Here is a 25,214-nt window from a genome sequence, read left to right on the forward strand (position 1 = left end):
TTACATCATAGGCAACTTTGTGCACTACAAAGCACAAAAGCAGTGAAAGGGATAAGAATGAGGAATGATGGGTTGGAGAGATGAGTCCGTGGTTAAAGAGTGCTTGCTGCTCTTCTGGAGGACCTGGGTTCGGTCCCCTGCACCATACTGGCCATTGCACAACTACCTGTAACTCCAGTTCTGCCTTCTACAGACACATAGGGAGGAATATGCACATACACACACAAACACACACACATACAACATATACATATGAAAATAAATGAAATAATGAATGTTTTCTATAAAACTACACCTGTTTCATTCCATGCTCTACTCACTATGCACTATGGGAACTAAGCTGAAAATTTAAAAACACACAAAGAGATAGAAAGACAGACGGGCCCATGGGGAGAATGCCCACTTTATTGTGCTCAGGGGCAGCTTATATAGGCCTCTGGCCACGCCCCAGCTCTTGGGATCTTTCAGCTGCAGACTCATCAGAACCCACTCCCCTGTCCTCAGGGTCTCATGCTCAGAGCAGCTGCAGGCTGCTCAGAGCAGAGGAAAACAAGTTGTTTACAAGAAATTTAGGGTCTAGTGGTCCACAGTCCCCAACAGTTTTCAAAGTGAGAATATAGTCAAGACTGCTTAAAAAAAAAAAATATTTAGGCCGGGCGGTGGTGGCGCACGCCTTTAATCCCAGCACTCGGGAGGCAGAGGCAGGCGGATCTCTGTGAGTTCGAGACCAGCCTGGTCTACAAGAGCTAATTCCAGGACAGGCTCCAAAACCACAGAGAAACCCTGTCTTGACAAAAACAAAACAAAAAAAAAAAATTTAAAGTTTAGCCTCTGGCACCTCCAGATGCAAAGTGGAGGCTGGGTGACCACAAACTAAACAGACTAAGCCCCTCTCTCCTCCCATTTTATATTCCCTCTAGAGCTGGAATTAAAGGTGTGTGACTCCCTAGGACTGGGATTAAAGGTGCGAGCCACCACTAGCTGGATTTGTTTCTGCTTTGACGTGTAGCCCAGTGTGACCTTGAACTCACAAAGATCCACCTGCCTCTGTCTCCCAAATCCTGGGATTAAAAGTGTATGTCATCATATCAGACCTCTAGTGGTTTTAGATTTGCCTGCAATCTTCAGGCAAGATTTATTTGTTAAAATACAAATAATATGCCACTATACAGAGATTTCTTGTGCTTAGGGAGAAGAAATAGAGTGCTTTTAGATGTGTCTTTGTCATGGAATCACGTAGGAAGTTTTGCAAACTACAGATGCCTACATTCACAACCTAAGAATGTTAATCAGTTGGTCGGGACGAAGAAACCTACAGTTGCCTGTTTCACATTGCCCTGGATATCTCCCAGGCACAGCTGGATGCTGGATATCATTGAACGCCCAGAAGCAGCATTGATGTGCTTTTGTCCTCAGTCATTTACCAACTATGTGACCTTGAGAAAACTATTAGTACCTCTGGACCACAAAAACACTAAGCTAAAAGTTAGGTAGCTGAGCTAAACAGAATATACCTCCAGCTCTAAACTCCTGTGAGTTCTAAACAACAAAAATAACCTAAGCAAGAATCATAATCCTCAACACACTTAGATTGAGCATGTACAACATGGAACTACTATATGGAAAATACATTGCTCAGATTCTACTCTCAGAAACATATAAATTATATAAGCAACATGACAAGCCAAAGGACATACATTAAAAGAAATCACAATCAAAGAGTCATATATGGGATGCATATGAAGATCATTTCAATACTGGCCATTTCTCTGGAACTGGGTGTCAGTGTCAAAGACAAATTTCATGGGACTAGTTAATCAAGTAAGGTTTTATTCCAGTCTACTGCACTAGGAAACAGGTTGACTTAACCGCTGACACGGAACCCAGCTTGGGAAGATTTTTTTTTTTATTGAAAAAAAAAATTTCCACCTCCTCCCAGCCTCCCATTTCCCTCCCCTTCCTCCCACTCCTCTCCCCCTCCCCCCACTCCTTTCACCATGGGAAGATTTTTAAAGGCTGGTGTTAATGTAATTGTGCTGAGACCATTAGGAGAGGAGACTGGTTAAGGCCTGGGGCCATCTTTGTTCACAAATACTACCCAGCTATTAAAAAAAAGAAAATTATAAAATTCACAGGTAAATGGATGGAGCTGCAAACAATCATCCCAAGTGAGGTAACTAGGACCCCAAAAGACAAACACTGCATGTTTTCTCTCCTCTGTGGATGTTAGCTTTGACTCTTTGGATGTGTGCTTTATTTAGAATATCCATAGAAGTTAAGAAACTAGTAAGGCACCGTGAGAGAAGAGGGAATCTTTGAAGGAAAAGAACAAAATATACAGTGATATAAATGTGGGTAAGCAAATAACTAAACAGCAAGGGTTAAATGGGGTGGGAATGGGGTGGGGGGCAAGGAGTGAATGTAGGGAGGGATAACTATAAAGGCCTTTGAAAAACCCCATATGGAAACCTACTGCTGAGAAGCTTCCTTGAATATAAACATATACAAGAAGCTGAAGTGAAGTTGCCATGTAACACTTCACTAGAATGCTAGCAAAATCCTCTTTTAGAATTGTTGGCCAATGGGATACCATAAATTTCCTTCACCTTTAATCCCAGCACTCGGGAGGCAGAGGCAGGCAGATCTCTGTGAGTTCAAGGCCAGCCTGGTCTACAAGAGCTAGTTCCAGGACAGGAACCAAAAAAGCTACGGAGAAACCCTGTCTCGAAAAAAAAAAAATTTTCCTTCAAATATGCTTACTATACCTTAATTAAACTCAGAGGGGGTACCAAAGTGTGTCAATATTGCATTAAGGAATAAGAGAGAGAGAGAGAGAGAGAGAGAGAGAGAGAGAGAGAGAGAGAAGAGATCTTCCCCTTCAAGTTCAGACCAAGAGTGAGCCAAAATTTGAACTCTCCACTTCTTCCCTTGTGCCTCTTGTTTGTCCCTGTTTTGCAGTTATTGGCCTGTCTGTTACATGTCTATTGTGTGTATTCGTCTGTCTGTCCATGTTGCTGGCCTGTGTCATCTGTATGTTGTGCCTCACTCTAACAAAGGACTTTGTTCTGTTCTCACTGAACAGCACAGGAAGCATGCAATGGAATAGAAATGAGGGACACCTTTTTAGATAAAAATCATTTACTGAATTTAATAAGGAAGAAATTACTTTTTAACTGATTCCAACTGGCCCAGAATAGCACTTAAAACACAAACAAAGCAAATGTTATCAACCTATATTTGTATATTGCTTCCAACATTTATAAGCTATCACACACACACACACACACACACACACACACACACACACACACACTATTCTGGGTCAGGAGCATGAAAGCATGGAAAAGTGCTTGGTTTAAGATTAAAGACATGCACTTGGTTTACAATGTAAAAACTAATTCCCTAGGAAATCTGAGGCATACTAAAGTTGGTGACTGTGGTGGTTTGAATAAGAATCCCCCCACAGGTTTTAATGCTTGGTCATTAGGGAATGGAGCTTTTTGACAGGGTTAAGACAGTGGCCTTGTTGGAGTAGGTATAGTCTTGTTGGAGGAAGTGTGCCACTCAGAGTGGGGTTTGGGGTTTCAGATGCTCAGGGCAGCTCCAATGTTTCTCTCTCTCTCTCTCTCTCTCTCTCTCTCTCTCTCTCTCTCTCTCTCTTCCTGCTGCCTGCCAATCTGGATGCAGAACTGTTTGCTACTTCTCCAGCACCATGCTTGTCTGCGTGCCAACACACTTCCCACCATGATAGTAGAAAAAAACTCTGAAACTGCAAGCCAGTCCCAAACAAATGTTTTCCTTTGTAAGTATTTTTGTGGTTATGGTTTCTCTCACACCAATAGAACACTGACGAGGCAGTTATATGCTTTCATAAAGAAAAGTTAAACTTAAGCTGAGTACAAAATAAAAGAGCCAATAGTCTGTACAATTGCAAATGATCTCAGAGCATGTTATTAACCTGGTTATAAGATGCAGCAGAAGTCCAGTAAAAGAGAGTAGTGCAATGCCAAACATTATGACCTGTTCTCAATGCACCTGTTTATCTTCCAGAACTTGAGAGTCAGACTCTATTGCTTAAGACATCATACATTTAAGTCACAGAACATGGGGAAATTTTAAGCCTTCTCCCTATTGGGTAGTTTTTTTTAACTTTTTTTTTTTTTATTGAGAAAAGAGAAAAAAAAAAACAAATTTCCTCCTCCTCCCAGCCTCCCATTTCCCTCCCCCTCCTCCCACCCTTCTCCCCCTCCCCCCACTCCTCTCCCCCTCCCCCACTCCTCTCCCCCTCCCTCTCCAGCCCAAAGAGCAGTCAGATTTCCCTGCCCTGTGGTAAGTCCTAGGTCCTCCCCCCTCCGTGCATTTCTAGGAAGGTGAACATCCAAACTGGCTAGGCTCCCACAAAGCCAGAACATTACGTAGGTTCAAAACCCCGTGCCATTGTCCTTGGGTTCTCATCAGCCCTCATTGTTGGCCATGCTCAGAGAGTCCAGTTTTATCCCATGCTTTTTCAGTCACAGTCCAGCTGGCCTTGGTGAGCTCCCAATAGATCAGCTCCACTGTCTCAGTGGGTGGGTGCTCCCCTCGTGGGTAGTTGGGTAGTTTTTATGATGCTGAGGTGCAATGCATGTTATCAGAGGAAAAAAAGTGAAAATGTAATCACCAATTTCATCCATATATGAACTACAGTCATGACTTGCCTGGCAAGATACATATACTGGTGCAATAGAGGCTCAAATGCTGTGGGAGTAATCAGCTTTCCAACTGGATCCAAGGCGCACTTCACTAGAGGGAACCTATGCCTTGTTCTCTTAACAAGGCCATGACCTGTCAGTAGACAGAACATAGTTCCTAAGGGAAATCCTACTACTATGATTCTGCTGAACGGATATGGTATTAAAATGACTCTTAATGAATTTTTATTATATCCATAGATCAGTGCCTCACTAAGCCCTCATCAAAACCATCTTCTCAAAGTAAATGAAATCTACCGAGAACCTAAACTAATCAATACACAAATAATTAGAGACTGTCGGGTGCTCAATTCTAAGTAGGATGTACATACCATACTCCCCCTACCAGGTTTAACTTTCTTCTCAGAAGAGGAAGAAAGAAAGAGTGAAAGAGCAATATGTGGTGTACAACTCCAAGGAAACACAACGGGGAAGTTGCAGATATGAATTCACCTACTATAATAGCAATTTGTAGCAGGCTTTCTTTTAGGCCACCAACCAACTCCCAAATCATGACACAGAGACTTATTGTTAGTTTTGAATGTTCTGCCTTAGTTTCGCTCTTGTTTTGTTTTGTTTCTCTTTATATACATTTTGCCTTGGGGCTTTTTACCTTCCTTCTTTCCTTCCTTCCTCCTTTCCTTCCTTCCTTCCTCCCTTCTTCTCTTCCTTCCTTCCTTTGTCTCTCTCTCTCTCTCTCTCTCTCTCTCTCTCTCTCTCTGTCTGTCCTACTTACCTGCTTCTCATGTCTGGTTGGCTAGTGGCTGCCTGGCTTCTGGCCCCGGCCATAGCTCTCTCTTTCTCCCTTATTCTCTTAGTTCTCTTCTCTCCTTTGCTTAGATTTCTCCTCATACTTACTCTATATGCTCACCAGCGGCTCCTACCCCTCTCCTGCTTAGCTACTGGCCAGTGGTTCAGCTTTTTATTAGACCAATCAGGTGCCATAGGCAGGCAAGGTAAAAATGTAACACATCTTTATATAGTTAACGATTGCAGTGCAAATAAATGCAATACATCTTTACATATTTAACAAAGGCAGCAGAAAGAAATATCACACACCTTCACATAGTTAAAGTAATATTCCGTAGCATAAACAAATGTGACACATCTTTGCCTAGTTAAAATAATATTTATTCCACTATAGCAATTCACATGACCTATGCAATCTCAACTCAAACAAAATGCCAACATACAGAATGGAAAATAGGTACAGAAATTCCACCATTACCTAATGAGCTGCCAGCATTTGATAACTGATTGGAGAAGGAAAGTTGTTTTTATTTAATAGTGCAACCCTATATAGGTCAACTACCTTCTAGGTCAGGCCCTACTCCCTGGCAACACATATGGAATTTGATGGGTTTCAAGAAAGAGGAAGGGGAGAAGAAGAATAGGAAGAGGAAGAAAACACAAAGTTGAATGGGTAGGAAGTTGATGTGGAAAGGTGTAATCTTGAGGGAGTTGGAGAAGTGAGAAGAGGATGATCAAAACACATTGTCTTGAAATTCTTGAAAAAAATAATAAAAGTATTATTATTTTTAAAAATCCAAATAAATATCCAAAATTAAATTCCTTTCATTGGCAGCTAGGGACCCTAGCTTTGGATAATTTCATTTCAAAGGGATGATGCCCAGGTCCTTGAGATTGTAGTCCTGTGGACTGTAAAAAGTTGCATCTCAAATGAGTATATAGAATTTTTAAGTTCATGTTTTTTTAAGTAATGGTTTACTAAGATAAAGAACCACTAATTAGTGGATCCTAGGTTATAGTTACATATGGGAAAAGTTATGAGTTGCTATTGTTAAATAAAAACTATAGATAATAATAATCAGCTGTGTATTTTGAAAGTTCCAGGAAATTATTTAGAGAAGTTTCATCATATCAAAATGATGAGTTTTAAGGAGATAAACACATTTAATACAATTTACACATTAAAAATATATGCATGTGAACACAAGTCACACCATAAATATACACAAATGCTATATTCAAGTTTATCAACAAGAAAGAAAGAAAGAAAGAAAGAAAGAAAGAAAAAAGAAAATTCAGAAGACAGTCCAGACAAAAATAAAGGTCAGTTATGCTGAGAGGAACATGAAAAACTTTTTGTCAGTATCAACACTTTAATCGCATCTCGTCGTTGTATTAGCAACTTTAATATCAACGCTTTTCTCATCTCTTGACTGAGATGGTTTAGACTGATGAATTGTGAACTGTGATCATTCGGTTCACAACTTAACTTTCTAAATCTGGTGTGTAACTTCTATTCAATGGTGGTTTCCAATCTCTGTTTATCAGGAGACAGTAGTGACATCAGATTACCATCAGTATTCAAAATTATTTTAAAGGACCCACATTAGAGACAGTGGCCTTGTATATAACTTTGATGTTATTAGTGAAATAAATACTGCCATTTATTTCATGATTTAGGCACCCTATTTTGTTGCAAAGCAACAGCCATTACAAGGAGTAGATGAAACTATATCACACTTACATACTGAGACACATACTGAAGACATGTGCTGTTCATGTCTAGCAAATAAAATAAAGGTTAGGAAAATCACCAGTCCTACTAAAAAAGATACGCATTAGAGTTATCAGATGGTGTTGTGGGCAGCATCTCACTTTTTTCCTTGGCAACACCCCAACATGTGCTACATCTTAGAGTCAGGGGAGTTTTAAATTTAAGAAAAGTACTGTAGCTTTGATGAGCTATGACTGCTGAGCCTAAGTTGTGTGAAGATCTGTTATAGTGGCCTCTCCACACCTCCAGCACGATTATAGATCTCTGTATGCTTTTAATAAAAGATGCTTCAAGTTACTGAGGAAAAAGTCCAATTGAAAGCAGTATTTAAAAAGATAGACCATGATTGTGATTTCTGGGTCTCTTATTTCCTTCTTAAGTTGCCCCTTTTAAATTGCATTTTAAGTAGAACGAGCATCATGTCTCTCAATGAACCCTGACACTCTTCCCATGCGCTATCATGTTGCTCACTCTATCAAAGTGGGAGAGTCTTGTCTGTATGCTTCAAAATTCATGAGTCAAATATGCTTATTTAACTTAGTTAAGGTTTCTATTGCTCTAAAGAGACACCATGACCATGGCACCTCTTATAAGGAAACCATTTAATAAGGGTGCCTAGTTTACATTTCAGAGATTCAGTCCATTGTCCTCATGGCGGAGACCACAATAGCATGCAGGAAGTCACGGTGCTGGAACTGCAAGTCCTACATCTTGACTCAGAGGCAACAGGAAGCCGACTGACTGTCACACTGAGTGAAGTTTGAGAAAAAGATCTCGAAGCCTTCCCAACAGTAGCATACTCCCTCCAACACGACTACACCTCCTAATAGTGCCACTCACTTTGGGGGTCATTTTCTTTCAAACCACCACACATGCTTATGCTATCTTTTTATGAAAAAGAATGACTTCATTTGGTTTTATAGCGAGAAAAAAAAGTCCACTGATTCAGCAAAGCCACAGTGGATAACGACTTTAGTTTCCTTAACTTAATCCCAATAGAAAGTGGTAAAATGTAAACTTGATTTTCTTTTTAAAAGAAGTTGATTGAAGTTCCAATGAAACCATTCTTAAAGTGCGTGTAGCGAGAGACCTGAGAAGAGTCATTATCAGCCTTCCCTGGTGTCTATCTTAAGTGATAGTGGATTGGCTTTTCCAAACAGGGTTAGAAACTCCCGAACATGTTAAAGGGTATTTGCCCCATGGCTTCTGGGGCAAATTGTCAAGTATGTCAGATGTCATGGGGACCAACATCCTCATCAGACTTCTTCACCAATTGTTCAACCATATCTCTACCATGATACAGCAGCACCCTTCTGCCCGGCCTTTGAAGTCCAGAAGGTTCCTGGTGAATGGCTGTAGTATGAGGAGGTCCTCAAGTGACATACTGGTGAAAGATCATCATCTGTGTTCCCCTCCTTCATGGCCAAGTTTTAAAAATAGGATCAAAGTTTAGTTCCTGTTTAGAGATGAAATATTTGGTTTCAAGCCCCGACTCTTTGACTACCCAGAGGTCTGAACTGGCATAACTCATTTAACATCTCTAGGTCTTAGTTAGCAATCTAAAAAAGCAATTGTAAGAATCAAACATGATTTTAAAAACTCAAGCTGTGGAAGAATCTACCATCATTAAATGGTATGGATCTGCAAATATAAATGAAAATATCCCAACTATCACATGAACTACAATACCAAATAGAAGATGCTTCAAAGTGTGTGGTGGAAAGCTTGCCTTTTGCTATAAAAATAGTATCCTTTTTTTTTACACTCAGTTAAATAGTTCCTGCCATCTTACACTGGGATTCCATAGAATACCTTCCTAAGAAATATTGGAAGATGCTAAATGACTTGGTCAAAGACACAGCGACAAGGGAATAAATGATCAACAATAAGAAACTACTTAACAGGACAGAGAGTAGACATGACTATTTGAAATCCTGTGCTCCCGCTGAGATTATTTTACAGTAATACTGAAATTATTTGCTTACTCATCTTAAATCCTTATTGAACAGTTAGGGCACAAGTCCCAAAGGGCACTTAAACCGTACATGTCATATTTTTATTTTTGTCAATATACGAAATCCTTTAAATAAGATATAAACATATGTACAGTGTGCTGTAACAAAAGTACCTTAAATTTGTACCAATATACAAAAGCATATATACTGTGTAACAAAATTGACTTTGAATTTGTACCCATATAACAAAATCCATGCCAATGCAAAATATCTGAGATTAATAGTTATCTCTTTATCCTCTCTTCCTATACTCCCGTAAATATAATAAACTTCCATGACCCACAAAATAATGTCATATTTTTTAAATGTTTCATGCAACCTAGTCGTTCAAATGTATGCTTCTATTGTCCATGAAACAGTTAAATTTTAAACACTGACAAATTTTCTGCTAGAAGTTTAAATGTTGATAAATTTTAAATATTGACAGATTCTCAAGTTCTATGGTAGTTATTTTCTACAAATAGATACAGTGCCATTAGCAGAGTAGAAATGCTCAGAGAACTGAGTTCTATAGGAAAGCATTGTTGAGCAGAAGAAATAGGTATGTTTGGAAACATTTTACAATCTACAGGGTACTGGGATGATAATGACCAGCATTGCTGGCATTTTATTATGTGCTGGGCACTGTACTAAAGTGCTTCATGTGCATTATTCCGTTGAATATTCACGTGACTATAACGACAGGGAATTGATAGTGTAATGGAATAGTATCTCAATAGTGGCACCCACTTTTATAGAAAGACTGGAGAGAAACTGTGATCTTCAGAATCTTGCCTGAAGAAAATAGCTATGCATTAAAGGAGAAATTTCACTTTGACATTCAGTCTGCCAAACCTAGCAGTCATGTCCAACCTGGGGCTCAAAACCTGCCTATTTATTCAAGATGGCTACAAATGCCAATATTTCTCATTACGGTCCTATTGATGGAGTTTTGTCCCTTAATTGATGTGGGATGTCCTTCTGTATATGTGTTGTTTTTATTGGTTAATGAATAAAGCTGTTTTAACCAATGGCTTAGCAGAGCAAAGTCAGATGGGAAATCTGAACAGAGATTGGGAGAGAGAGTAGGCAGAGTCAGAGGAGAAGCCATGAAGTCACCGAAGGACTAAGATGATGCACCAGTAAGCCAAAGCCTCATGGAATGCACAGATTAATAAAAATGGGTTAATTTAATAGTTAGAGCTATCCAGTGAGAAACCGAAGACATTGGCCAAACAGCTTTGTAATTGATTAAGTTTTGTGTGATTATTTAGGTCTGGGTGGCAAGGAAATGAAAGTGCCATCTCCATTTGCTTAATGGCACCCAATGTTTGGCAAGATACATCCACCTAAAGCCTAGGAAAGCTTTTTTAAAAGGGGGAGGGGGGCAATTGGAGCTTCTGGATGGCCACATTTTTCTTGGATATGTTCTATTTACTGGTGGTAAGCAGAGGAACAACTTCTTTAAGACATATCTTCTTGGTTCATGATCAAATGGCTCAGACTCTTTTGGGAGGTCTTACAACAAAATGTTTCCATGGGGTTTATGAGCAGCATGCTACTAGTTTCTTAATAGTGACATAGAATCACTGCATTCTTAGAGCTGGGGTGGTAGGCATGGCTCACAGAGGTAGTGAACATACCTCCACCTTGTTGGGTGGGGTAGAGCCTACAGGCAAAACCACAGTGTTAGTCCCAGACATGCTGCTTAGCATTTTTAAAAGTACTTCTTACTGGGTGGTGGTGGCATAGGCGTTTAATCCCAGCACCTGGGAGGCAGAAGCAGTTGGATTGAGTTTGAGGCTAGCCTGGTGTACAAGAGCTAGGACAGCTAGAACTGTTATACAAAGAAATCCACCCCCACCCCCCACCACCACTAAAGCACAAAATCCAGAGAGAACTATTGCAAATCTGCTGGCCTGCATACAGCATAGAGGTACTCTTGCAGGGGGGTTGAGAGACCATCTTTCTGAGACAAAGCTTTCTTTTCTTCTGAAACAAAAGATCACACAATCTCTGAGGATGCTGCCAGATTGAACTTCCTGTCTGGAAATCTGTAGGTCTGAAAACACTTTGCCATATGAAGAGGGAATATGGAAATCTCCCTCAGCTCTGGCAAAAACGTCTCAAATATATTAACAAGTAGATGAGCTGAGGGATCTCAAGAAGTGTGATTTTTAAACATTCTATTCTGTGCACATGAGGCTGAGCCACTAAAACTGCAAGTAGCATTTTCAAAGTCTAATGAAATCAGAAAAGCCTCAGACAAAAATAAGGACAGCATAATACATGATATAGGTTTTTTATCTCAACTAAATATTGAAAATTCTTCAATAATTTTCAAGAAATTTTCCAGCTAAAATTATAGTAAAATTGCAATATTTAGTCAAGCTCCAATGAAGTGCTATAGCCTGTATTTAACCATCTGAATCAGGACTGAACAGACACCTTAAGTTTGAATACATCTGTGTCCATACTCATGTAGGCTACACTTCTCATTCCAATGGAGTTGAGAAACACTGCAAAACTTTGAGTGAAGAACATTAAAAGAAAATACAATTCAAAAAATGTTTAAATATATTTTGGAGATCAGACCTTTGTCAGTTGCGGGGTTGGTGAAGATCTTCTCCCAGTTAGTGGGTTGCCTTTGTGTCTTAGCGACAGTGTCCTTTGCTTTACAGAAGCTTCTCAGTCTCAGGAGGTCCCATCTATTCAATGAGGTCCTTAATGTCTGTGCTGCTGGGGTTGTACGTAAGAAGTGGTCTCCTGTGCCCATGTGTTGTAGAGTACTTCCCACTTTCTCTTCTATCAGGTTCAGTGTGTTCAGACTGATATTGAGGTCTTTAATCCATTTGGACTTGAGTTTTGTGCATGGTGATAGATATGGATCTATTTTCATTCTTCTACAGGTTGACATCCAGTTTTGCCAGCACAATTTGTTGAAGATGCTCTCTTTTGTCCATTGTATACTTTTAGCTCCTTTATCGAAAATCAGGTGTTCATAGGCTTGTGGGGTAATGTCAGGGTCTTCTATTCGATTCCATTGGTCAACTTCTCTGTTCTTATGCCAATACCAAGCTGTTTTCAATACTGTAGCTCTGTAGTAGAGTTTGAAGTCAGGGATGGTAATGCCTCCAGATGCTCCTTTGTTGTATAAGATTGTTTTGGCTATCCTGGGTTTTTTGTTTTTCCATATAAAGTTGATTATTGTCTTCTCCAGATCTGTGAAGAATTTTGATGGGATTTTGATGGGGATTGCATTGAATCTATAGATTGCTTTTGGTAGAATTGCCATTTTTACTATGTTGATCCTCCCAATCCAGGAGCTAGAGAAGCTAAATAAGGAGAACCCAAAGAAAAACATATAACCTTCAGCAAGCGATGAAAGGAGACAGAGACAGAGACCCACATTGGAGCACAGGACTGAAATCTCAAGGTCCAAATCAGGAGCAGAAGGAGAGAGAGCACGAGCAAGGAACTCAGGACCGTGAGGGGTGCACCCACACACTTAGACAATGGGGATGTTCTATCGGGAACTCACCAAGACCAGCTGGACTGGGTCTGGAAAAGCCTGGGATAAAACCGGACTCTCTGCAAGATATTCGTCAGTATTGCTCTAGGATAGGGTCATTTCAGGTTCCCCATCCTCAGCTGCCCAAGGAACTAACTGGGGACCTCGGCTTGGGTATCTGGGAGCCACTCTAGGTTCAAGTCTCTTGCCAACCCTAAGGTGGCTCCCTTAACTAAGAACCGTGCTTCCGTGCTCCCCCATCCAACCTTCCTTCATCCCAATCCTCCCCCTTTCCCAAGCTCCTCCCATTCTCCCCCTCTCCCCCCTCTCTCCCCATCTCCCCTTACCCCCATCCCACCCCACCCCCAAGATCTCAATTTTCTCCCCGGCAATTTTGTCTACTTCCCATAGCCAAGAGGACAACTATATGCTTTTCCTTTGGTTCACCTTCTTACTTAGCTTCTTTGGGATCACTCTTGCATATCATCATAGAACCTTCATCTGGTGATGGATGGAGACAGAGACAGAGACCCACACTGGAGCACTAGACTGAGCTCCCAAGGTCCCGATGAGGAGCAGAAGGAGGGAGAACATGAGCAAAGAAGTCGGGACCACGAGGGGAGCTCCCACCCACTGAGACAGTGGAGCTGATCTATTGGGAGCTCACCAAGGCCAGCTGGACTGTGACTGAAAAAGCATGGGATAAAACTGGACTCTCTGAGCATGGCCAACAATGAGGGCTGATGAGAACCCAAGGACAATGGCACGGGGTTTTGAACCTACGTAATGTTCTGGCTTTGTGGGAGCCTAGCCAGTTTGGATGTTCACCTTCCTAGAAATGCACGGAGGGGGGAGGACCTAGGACTTACCACAGGGCAGGGAAATCTGACTGCTCTTTGGGCTGGAGAGGGAGGGGGAGAGGAGTGGGGGGAGGGGGAGAAGGGTGGGAGGAGGGGGAGGGAAATGGGAGGCTGGGAGGAGGAGGAAATTTGTTTTTTTTTTCTCTTTTCTCAATAAAAAAAAAGGTTAAAAAAAAACGGACTCTCTGAACATAGCGGACAATGAGGGCTACTGAGAACTCAAGAACAATGGCAATGGGTTTCTGATCATACTGCACGCACTGGCTTTGTGGGAGCCTAGGCAGTTTGGATGCTCAACTTACTAGACCTGGATGGAGGTGGGGGTTCCTTGGACTTCCCACAGGACAGGGATCCCTGATTGCTTTTCGGGCTGAGGGGGGGGACTTAATTGGGGGAGGGGGAGGGAAATGGGAGGCGGTGGCGGGGAAGAGACAGAAATCTTTAATAAATAAATAAATTTAAAAAAATACTCAAAAAAAGGTTTAAAATATTTATCAAAGTATATAACAATTTGACTATTTGAATATAAATAAAGGAATTCAATTTTAAATAGTAAAAAGTGATCTAACTACAAGCCACTCTATAAATGTGGTCCAATTATCTAAGAAATGTTGCTTTATCAAAATTTAGACTATTTCTAGTGTCTTTACAAGTAAATTTAATCTCCTCTCTCTCTCTTTCTCTCTCTCTCTCTCTCTCTCTCTCTCTCTCTCTCTCTGTGGAGACAAAGTCAAACTGGTATAAAACTCAAAACTAAAAACTCAGGAAATTAAAAAGAAAAAAAGAGAATAGAAGTCTTGTAGATAAAGTAGGAGAGATGAATTGCTCAGTCAAAGAAAATGTTGCATCCAAAAGATTTCAGGCACAAAATATCTAGGAAATCTGGGACACTATGAAAAGACCAAACCTATGAGAAAAATCATAAAAGATAATTTCCCCAAAAAAAAAGCCTATTAAGGTACAAACACAGAGAGAAAATACACATACAGATAAAAGCTGCAAGAGGAAAAAAAAAACATAGTCACATATAAAGACAAGCCCATTAGAATAATACCTGAATTCTCAATGGAGTCTCTGAAAGCCAGAAAGTCTTCAGAACCATGCCAGTGAGAGGGAGCCCATGCCTGACACTGCCTGAAAGACCAGAAACCAAAGTCTGGATGTCCCAGAGACCTAGGATCCGAACCTAACATGGAGAACCGAACATCATGGGGTCAATTACATGATTCCTGATACTCTGCTGTACTCCTAGACCAGAGCCTAGAATAATCATCATCAGAGAGACTTCATCTAGTGTCTGATGGAAACAGATGCAGAGAAACACGACCAAGCAAACATTAGGTAGAGCTCAAGGAATCCTGCAGGAAAGGGAAAGGAAGCCAGAGGGGTCAAGGACACCACAAGAAAGTAGCCCATAGAGTTAACTAGCAGGGCTCATGAGTCAACTAAGCAGGACTCATAGGCACTCACAGAGAGTGAACCAACAATCAGGGAACCTGTATTTATCTAACCTAGGTCCCCTGTGTCTATGTTTATGCTTATGTAGTTTAGTGTTCTTGTGGGACACCTGGTAATAGTGTGAGCAGGGGCTGTCTCTGATTCTTTTGCCTGCTTTTGGGACCCTTTTCCTCCTACTGGGTTGCCTCATCCAGTTTTAATATGAATGGATGTGCCTAGTCTTACTGTAATTCATCAGGCCATGTTTGGTTGATATCTTTGGGAGGCCTGCTCTTTTCTGAAGGGAAATGAAGGAGTGGATGTGGGGGAGAAGGTGGGGAAGGGGGTGCAGGAGAGAAGGGTCGGGGTGTAAGATTTGAGAGAAGAGTAAAGAAAAGAAAAAAAAGAATACACTTTCTTCTCAGCAGCCCATGGAACTTTCTCCAAATTTGAAACAAAGAAAGTCAGGAAGCAAAGTAAACCTCAGTAGATAAAGGAAAGTTGAAATAGCACCCTGCATCCTATCTGAACACCATGCAATAACAGAAACAGCAGAAAATACACAAACTCATGAAAACAGAACAACTCAGTGCAAATGAAATTGTATCAAGACAGAAGCAAAGAAGAAAATCAACCACCTCTAGAACTGAATGAAATGAAAACAGAATATTCAATCTTATGAAGCACACTGAAGGTAGTTCTAAGAAACACATGTGCCCACATAAAAACCAGAGCGCTCTCACATTAGCAATTAGATGACACACTTGAAAGCTCCAGAGAAACAAAAAGAAATAGCATCCCAAAAGAGTGACCATGAAGAAATAATCAAACTCAGGGCTGAAATCAATAAAATGGAAGCAAAGAAACAAGAAACAAAATCAACTAAATAATAAAAACAAAGACTCAATAAAGCAAAGAGGTCTTTCAGAAAATCAACAAGACTGACAAGCCTTTACACAAATTAGCCAAACGACACAGAGAGAGGATCCAGATTCATAAAACTAGAAAAGAATAGAGAGACATAACAACAGACAGCAAGGAAATTGAAAGAATCATAAGGATATACTTTAAAATTCTTTATTCCACAAAACTGGAAATCCTAAAAGAAGTAGATGAATTTCATGATATATATATAATTTCATGATATATAAAACAGGACCTGAGGGATGTTTCCAAATTATTTTTATGAAGCCACTATTATGTTGATACCAAAACCACACAAAGACCCAATAAAGAAAGACAAAAAGTCCCATCCCTAAACCAGAAGTTCTTTGCAAATTGGGGTTGCTGAGAAAGAAAAATCATTTTTTTTTCCAGTGGAGTGCCACTGGATATATTAACCACATTCCAGGACAGTTCCCATGCCCAGAGTGGTTGGTCAACACATACACACACACACACACACATATACACACACACACCAAACAAACAAACATGGGGTTTTTTTTGTGTGTGCTTCTTGTTTGCTTTGATACTTCTGCCTTATTGAGAATTTTGCTTATTCCTTTCTTTTGCTGTGGAAATCTTTCTGGATTGAGAACTCTGGTACTAGTGAGGGTGGGAGAGAGGAGATGTCACTAGTGGACTGAACAAGGGCAGCTCCTGAAAGACTGCTATGCCAGGTCTAGTTTGGATTAACATTTTATATTCTACAACCACAAGGTGGGGAGGTCAAGGAAGCAAGATTTCAGAGAAGCCTATGCAGCAGTGCATAGCTGCAAAGCAGTTCCTCCAGGTCACTCTATTCCGGGTAACAAGTGAAATCAGGCTTGGCAAATAGGCAGTACAAGCAGGGCTTTGAGGAGTCCACTAAATAGATCAATATGTAATAATTGGTCTTTTCTACCTTATTCACTTCATTGTTTTAATTTCATTCACTTGTTTTTCATTGGTTTTGTTTGTTTTTAGGGTGTGAGAGAAGCCTGAAATTGGGTGCGTAAGGGGGCAGGGAGGGTCTGGAAAGAGTTGTAAGAATGGAAAGAAAATGATCAAAATATATTGTATGAAAGATTTAGCAAATATATAAAATGTACTGAGAAAACTTAAAGCAAATATGATGTATTTAGCAATGATGCCCAATGGCTTTCTTGGAAAATCTCTTAGAGTTATTGTTTATGAACAAGATTGTAAAAAATGGTATTTAGACTGATTTGGGTCCTTACAATTGAGGGCCAAGTCTTCAAAGGCTCTAAACAACAATCTGTGTTTCAGAAACATACTGATTTCAGGTAGGCAACCTAACTTCCATGTCACTCATAAGGAATCACTCTGAATGATGTGTTTCCCTTACAAGGCTTACAACATGAGTACTACAGATTAGGAGTGATCCACTGTGAGTAGAATCACCAGTTTGGGAATTAAAGAACCAGACTGGCTTCTTGGTACTCTCTCTTTTTTTTTTCTTGGTACTCTCTTAACTTAGCCTTCTTTATGCAGCTTCTATTTTGATGATAAAGCAGCAATAACTGATCTTCAGGGTTTACTGTGAAGATTAAATGAGGTAATATTTTTAAAGCTCTTAGGACCATGCTTATCATATAACGAGATCTCAGTAAGAACTAACATTAGCCAGCTGCTCTGATGATGGATAAGTCAATCGTTTGCATGAAGAGGAACCCAATGATAAGCAACATTAATTTTGTTTTCACTCAACAAAATTAAAACGAGGGTTTATAAAAGAGAGAGGGAAAAGGAAAATCATAATTTGAAAATGTAAGTTGTTGGGATGAGCTAATAATTAGCAAAAAAAAAAAAAATACGTTCTGCCATTGGATATCTGCATAAGAGACCCCTGACTCCAATGTGAGAATTTTTTTCTTTTCTATGAATTCTCTAAAAGAGTTTGACCATTCTAATGTATATGAGAAGCTAAGCTCCTGAACACCTGGCACCTGTTTCTAGATACTGCTAGTACCGCTCTAAATTATTCCCTATCTTCACTACTTACATGATCAAAGTCTCTTCTCCACCTAAAAGCAATCTGCGAGCCCCTTAATGGCACTCAGCTCATTTCGTCATTATAAATTTGTTTTTCATTCATTTTATTAGTAGCTAGCTTTTCCCCCAACTAGACTGCAACATCCACAGAGGGCAGATGAGAATTACTGCATTACCAGCACTCTGTCCTGGGACTCATAGTATGTATACAAGGCATTTGCAGTAGGGAGAAAGCAAAGGAGGATGAGGTATAGGTGAAAGGAGGAAGAAATCAGGAAGTCACAGGCAAACACCACAGGGGATAGAACAGATAAGGTAACGATCTGAGATAGTTCAGAGACAAGAGCTATCACTCTAGATTTGGGCACAGGATCAGCAAGAGTTTCTCAGAAGACCTCCATTTTATCTGCATGTTGGTACACAGGTAAACCGAACATTCCCTCTGAGAAAGCATGGGGCATAAGATAAAACACATCCCATTTCTTTCTAGAACATGAGGCCTCTGAGGAGACATCTTGAGAGTTGAGACAGGAACATCAGAAGATGGCATTGAGGATCCCCAGGTGTGCCTGGGTTAGAGATGAAACAAGCTCTAGAAACTTGGGGCTGGTGAAGTACAAAGAGCCCCATGGGTGGAAAGAGGCTGGAGGCAGGGAGGCTCACCCATCACCAGCTGTTGCTCTTCTGCTGTTTCTAGGTCAGCACTTGTGTTTACACTCGCAAATAGCCTCCCAAGGACTCCACACTCACTCCACTGGAAAAGTGATGACCACTTTGTTCTTCAAGGAATGTTTGTAAGTTTGTAAAAACAAGTTTACCAAGATGAATAACTAGAATATTCTAAAGATGATTCAAACCTTTTGTACATGCATTTATCCATGTCTGTCTGGCATGCAAATTGGAGCTTATACTCAAAATCACAGAGAATAAGTCCCAGAGTTCACAAACAGCAGATGAACCCTAGGCAAACCACCCTGACAAAGACTATGCCAACTTCTTTTTTTTTCTTTTTTCTTTTTCTTTTATTTATTTAATTATTAAAGATTTCTGTCTCTTCCCACCACCGCCTCCCATTTCACTCCCCCTCCCCCAATAAAGTCCCCCCCCTCAGACTGAAAAGCAATCAGGGTTCCCTGTCCTGTGGGAAGTCCAAGGAACCCCCACCTCCATCCAGGTCTAGGAAGTTGAGCATCCAAACTGCCTAGGCTCCCCCAAAGTCAGTGCGTGCAGTAGGATCAAAAATCCATTGCCATTGTTCTTGAGTTCTCAGTAGTCCTCACTGTCCGCTATGTTCAGAGAGTCCGGTTTTATCCCAGGCTTTTCCAGACCCAGGCCAGCTGGTCTTGGTGAGTTCCCAGTAGAACATCCCCAATGTCTCAGTGTGTGGGTGCACCCCTCACGGTCCTGAGTTCCTTGCTCGTGCTCTCTCTCCTTCTGCTCCTGATTTGGACCTTGAGATTTCAGTCCTGTGCTCCAATGTGGGTCTCTGTCTCTGTCTCCTTTCATCGCTTGCTGAAGGTTAATATTCAGGGGGATGCCTATATGTTTTTCTTTGGGTTCTCCTTATTTAGCTTCTCTAGGATCACTAATTATAGGCTCAATGTCCTTGGTTTATGGCTAGAAACCAAATATGAGTGAGTACATCCCATGTTCCTCTTACACTTACCTCACTCAGGATAGTGTTTTCTATTTCCATCCATTTGTATGCACAATTCAAGAAGTCCTTGTTTCTTACTGCTGAGTAGTACTCTAATATGTATATATTCCATACTTTCTTCATCCAGTCTTCCATTGAAGAGCATCTAGGTTGTTTCCAGGTTCTGGCTATCACAAACAATGCTGCTATGAACATCGTAGAGCATATACTTTTATTGTATGATAAGGCCTCTCTTGGGTATATTCCCAAGAGTGGTATTGCTGGGTCCAGGGGTAAGTTGATCCCGAATTTCCTGAGAAACCGCCATACTGCTTTCCAAAGTGGTTGCACAAGTTTGCATTCCAACCAGCAATGGATGAGTGTACCACTTTCTCCACAACCTCTCCAACAAAGGCTATCATTGGTGTTTTTGATTTTAGCCATTCTGACAGGTGTAAGATGGTATCTTAAAGTTGTCTTGATTTGCATTTCCCTGATCGCTAAGGAAGTTGAGCATGACCTTAAGTGTCTTTTGGCCATTTGAAGTTCTTCTGTTGAGAATTCTCTGTTCAGCTCAATGCCCCATTTTATAATTGGGTTGGTTAGCCTTTTACGGTCTAGTTTCTTGAGATCTTTATATATTTTGGAGATCAGACCTTTGTCAGTTGCGGGGTTGGTGAAGATCTTCTCCCAGTTAGTGGGTTGCCTTTGTGTCTTAGCGACAGTGTCCTTTGCTTTACAGAAGCTTCTCAGTCTCAGGAGGTCCCATTTATTCAATGAGGTCCTTAATGTCTGTGCTGCTGGGGTTGTACGTAAGAAGTGGTCTCCTGTGCCCATGTGTTGTAGAGTACTTCCCACTTTCTCTTCTATCAGGTTCAGTGTGTTCAGACTGATATTGAGGTCTTTAATCCATTTGGACTTGAGTTTTGTGCATGGTGATAGATATGGATCTATTTTCATTCTTCTACAGATTGACATCCAGTTTTGCCAGCACAATTTGTTGAAGATGCTCTCTTTTGTCCATTGTATACTTTTAGCTCCTTTATCGAAAATCAGGTGTTCATAGGCTTGTGGGGTAATGTCAGGGTCTTCTATTCGATTCCATTGGTCAACTTCTCTGTTCTTATGCCAATACCAAGCTGTTTTCAATACTATAGCTCTGTAGTAGAGTTTGAAGTCAGGGATGGTAATGCCTCCAGACGCTCCTTTGTTGTATAAGATTGTTTTGGCTATCCTGGGTTTTTTGTTTTTCCATATAAAGTTGATTATTGTCTTCTCCAGATCTGTGAAGAATTTTGATGGGATTTTGATGGGGATTGCATTGAATCTATAGATTGCTTTTGGTAGAATTGCCATTTTTACTATGTTGATCATCCCAATCCAGGAGCAAGGAAGATCTTTCCATTTTCTGGTGTCCTCTTCAATTTCTTTCTTCAAAGACATAAAGTTCTTGTCAAATAGATCTTTCACATCCTTGGTCAGAGTTACCCCAAGATATTTTATGCTATTTGTGGCTATCGTGAAAGGTGATGCTTCTCTAATTTCCCTCTCTGTTTCCTTATCCTTAGTGTATAGGAAGGCCACTGATTTTTTGGAGTTGATCTTGTATCCTGCCACATTACTAAAGGTGTTTATCAGCTGTAGGAGATCTTTGGTAGAGTTTTTGGGGTCGCTTATGTATACTATCATATCATCTGCAAATAACGAGAGCTTAACTTCTTCTTTTCCGATACGAATCCCCTTGATCCCTTTATGTTGTCTTATTGCTATTGCTAGAACTTCAAGCACTATATTGAAGACGTATGGAGAGAGTGGACATCCTTGTCGTGTTCCTGATTTTAGTGGGATGGCTTTGAGTTTTTCTCCATTTAATTTAATGTTAGCTGACGGCTTGCTGTAAATAGCTTTTATTATATTTAGGTATGACCCTTGTATCCCTAATCTCTCCAAGACTTTTATCATAAAGGGGTGTTGAATTTTGTCAAATGCTTTTTCAGCATCTAATGAAATGATCATATGGTTTTTTTCTTTCAGTTTATTTATATGCTGGATTACATTGATAGATTTGCGTATGTTGAACCAGCCCTGCATCTCTGGGATGAAGCCTACTTGATCATAATGGATAATTTTTCTAATGTGTTCTTGGATGTGGTTTGCCAGTATTTTATTGAGAATTTTTGCATCGATGTTCATGAGTGAGATAGGTCTGTAATTCTCTTTCTTGGTTGGGTCTTTGTGTGGTTTTGGTATCAGGGTAACTGTAGCTTCATAAAAGGAATTTGGCAATGACTCTTCTGTTTCTATATTGTTAAATACATTAAGGAGTATAGGTATTAGCTCTTCTTGGAAGTTCTGGTAGAATTCTGCATTGAAACCATCTGGTCCTGGGCTTTTTTTGGAAGGTAGATTTTTGATAACGGTTTCTAGTTCTTCACGACTAACAGGTCTATTTAGATCATTCACCTGGTTTTGGCTTAGCTTTGGTATGTGGCACTTATCTAAAAACATGTCCATTTCTTTTGCATTTTCTAGTTTTGTGGCATACAGGCTTTTGTAGTAAGATCTAATGATTCTCTGAATTTCCTCTGTGTCTGTGGTTATGTCCCCCTTTTCATTTCTGATCTTATTTATTTGCGTGTTCTCTCTCTGTCGTTTAATTAGTTTGGATAGGGGTTTGTCGATCTTGTTGATTTTCTCCAAGAACCAACTTTTTGTTTCATTGATTCTTTGGACTGTTTTCTGCGTTTCTACTTTGTTGATTTCAGCCCTCAGTTTGATTATTTCCAGTCTTCTACTCCTCCTGGGCGTGTCTGCTTCTTTTTTTTCTAAAGCTTTCAGGTGTGCTGTTAAGTCTCCGATGTATGCTTTCTCTGTTTTCTTTAAGTGGGCACTTAGTGATATGAACTTTCCTCTTAGCACTGCTTTCATAGTGTCCCATAGGTTTGAGTATGTTGTCCCTTTATTTTCATTAAATTCATGGAAGACTTTAATTTCTTTCTTGATTTCTTCCTTGACCCAGGTATGGTTCAGTAGTTGACTGTTCAGTTTCCATGAGTTTGTCGGCTTTCTGGAGGTAGGATTGTTGTTGAATTCTAACTTTAATCCGTGGTGATCTGATAAGACACAGGTGGACACTGATATTTTTTTGTATCTGTGGAGGTTTCCTTTGTTTCCGAGTATGTGGTCAATTTTCGAGAAGGTTCCATGGGCTGCAGAGAAGAAGGTATATTCTTTCCTATTTGGGTGGAATGTTCTATAGATGTCTGTTAAGTCCATTTGCTTCATTACCTCCAGTAGTTCTCTTACATCTCTCTTAGGTTTCTGTCTGATTGACCTGTCCATTGCTGAGAGAGGTGTATTGAAGTCTCCTACTACTACTGTGTGTGGTTTGATGTCTGCCTTGAGTTTTAGTAATATTTCTTTTACATACGTGGGTGCTTTTATATTAGGGGTGTAAATATTCAGGATTGAGACGTCATCCTGACAAATTGTTCCTGTTATGAGTATAAAGTGTCCATCTCGATCTCTTCTGATTGATTTTAGTTTGAAGTCAGTTTTGTTAGAAATTAATATGGCCACACCTGCTTTTTTCTTAGGACCATTTGCTTGAAAGACCTTTTCCCAACCCTTTACTCTGAGTAGATGCCTGTCTTTGTGGTTGAGATGTGTTTCTTGCAAAAGCAGAATGTTGGATCCTGTTTTCGTATCCAATCTCTTAGCCTGTGCCTTTTTATAGGTGAGTTGAGACCATTAATATTAAGTGATATTAATGACCAGTGGTTGTTCATGCCGGATATTCTTGTTCTTTTTGGAAGTAGAATTTGTGTGTCTCCCTTCTTTGAGTTGTGCTAGTGAAGGGTCGCTAGATGCCTGAGTTATTGTAGGCAGTGTTGGCAATGTTGGATTCCTTGGGTTGCGGTTTTCCTTCTATTACTTTCTGTAGGGCTGGATTCGTGGCTACGTATTGTTTAAATTTGTTCTTATCCTGGAATGTCTTGATTTCTCCATTTATAGTGAACGAAAGCTTGGCTGGGTATAGTAGTCTGGGCTTGCATCCATGGTCTCTTAGCTTCTGCAGTACTTCTATCCAGGACCTTCTGGCTTTCATTGTTTCCATAGAGAAATCAGGTGTAAGTCTGATCGGTTTACCTTTATAAGTTACTTGGCCTTTTTCCTTTGCAGCTCTTAGTATTCTTTCTTTAACCTGTATATTTTGTGTTTTGATTATTATATGGCGAGGGGATGTTTTCCTTTGATCCAGTCTGTTTGGTGTTCTGTATGCTTCTTGAATATTCAAAGGAATATCTTTCTTTAAGTTGGGAAAGTTTTCTTCCATAATTTTGTTCAGAATATTTTCTGGGTCTTTGAGCTGTGACTCTTCTCCTTCTTCTATTCTATTCTATTATTCTTAGATTTGGTCTTTTTATTGTGTCCCATAATTCCTGAATGTTTTGTGATGAGAATTTGTTGGCTTTGCAGTTTTCTTTGATCAGAGCGTTTATTTTCTCTATGGTGTCCTCAGAATCTGAGATTCTTTCTTCTATTTCTTGTATTCTATTGATTATGCTTGTTTCTGTAGGCTCTGCTCGTTGACCTAGATTTTCCATATCCAGCTGGTCCTCAGTTTGTGTTTTCTTCCTTGCTTCCATTTCAGTTTTCAATTCTTGAACTGTTTCCATTACCTGTTTGATCGTTCTTTCTTGGTTTCCCAGGGTATTATGTACGTATTTACTCATTTCTTCAAATTTTTGGTTATACTTCTCATCCATTTCTATAAGGGCATTTTTCACATGTTGTTTAAGGGCCTCTACTGCTTTCAAAAAGTCAATTTTTTCCACTTCTTCTGTGTTAGGGTGTTGAAGACCTTCTGTTGTAAGATCATTGGGTTCTGGTGTTTTCATGCTGATTTTCAGATTATTGGGTGAATTCTTGCCTTGGCGCGCCTGCCCATCTCCTATCGATGCTATCTACGGGGTCTGTTAAAACTGGTTCAGGTTTCCCTGCTGGCCAGGGGCTCCTCTTACAAAATGCCCTTGCTCTGTTTCCTGATTCCTGCCTGGGGCCAAGCTCCCTCTCACCCCTCAGAAGGGTCTTCAGGAATAGGACCCGGCTCCTCCTTTGCCAGGGACCTCCCCAACCGAAGGCCTACCTCTTTGGTTTAATTGTAGTGGGGCGATCTGTTCTAGGTGTTTCGCGCGGTCCCTGCAGCCTGCTTCTGCTGCTGGGATGGTTCCTGCCGCCAGCAGCCTGTGTCCATTGCTGCTGCTCCGGTCCCAACCGGTTCCAGCCTGTCCCAGTTGGTCCCCGCCGGCTGCGCTGGGCGTCCTCCGGTCGCCTTCCGCCGCCCGGTGTTCCGGCTGCCTTCCGCCGTGAATCCCATTTGGATGAAAATCCTTACTACTTCCACCTCATGAGGTTGTGGTAACAGCTAGCATTGTTGGTGTGTTCTCCCCTTCAGAAACAGGACACCATGATATTGTGTTTCATCTAATTGTCATTTGAGGTACATAATGTTATTTCTCCCTTAATCCCCAGTGACAGATCCAAAACTACAATTTACCTTTCTAACACCCTCCAAAATAGTC

Source organism: Microtus oregoni, unplaced genomic scaffold, assembly GCF_018167655.1.
Source record: "Microtus oregoni isolate MIOR12 unplaced genomic scaffold, Mior012 000017F_ref0000208, whole genome shotgun sequence".
Taxonomy (NCBI): domain Eukaryota; kingdom Metazoa; phylum Chordata; class Mammalia; order Rodentia; family Cricetidae; genus Microtus; species Microtus oregoni.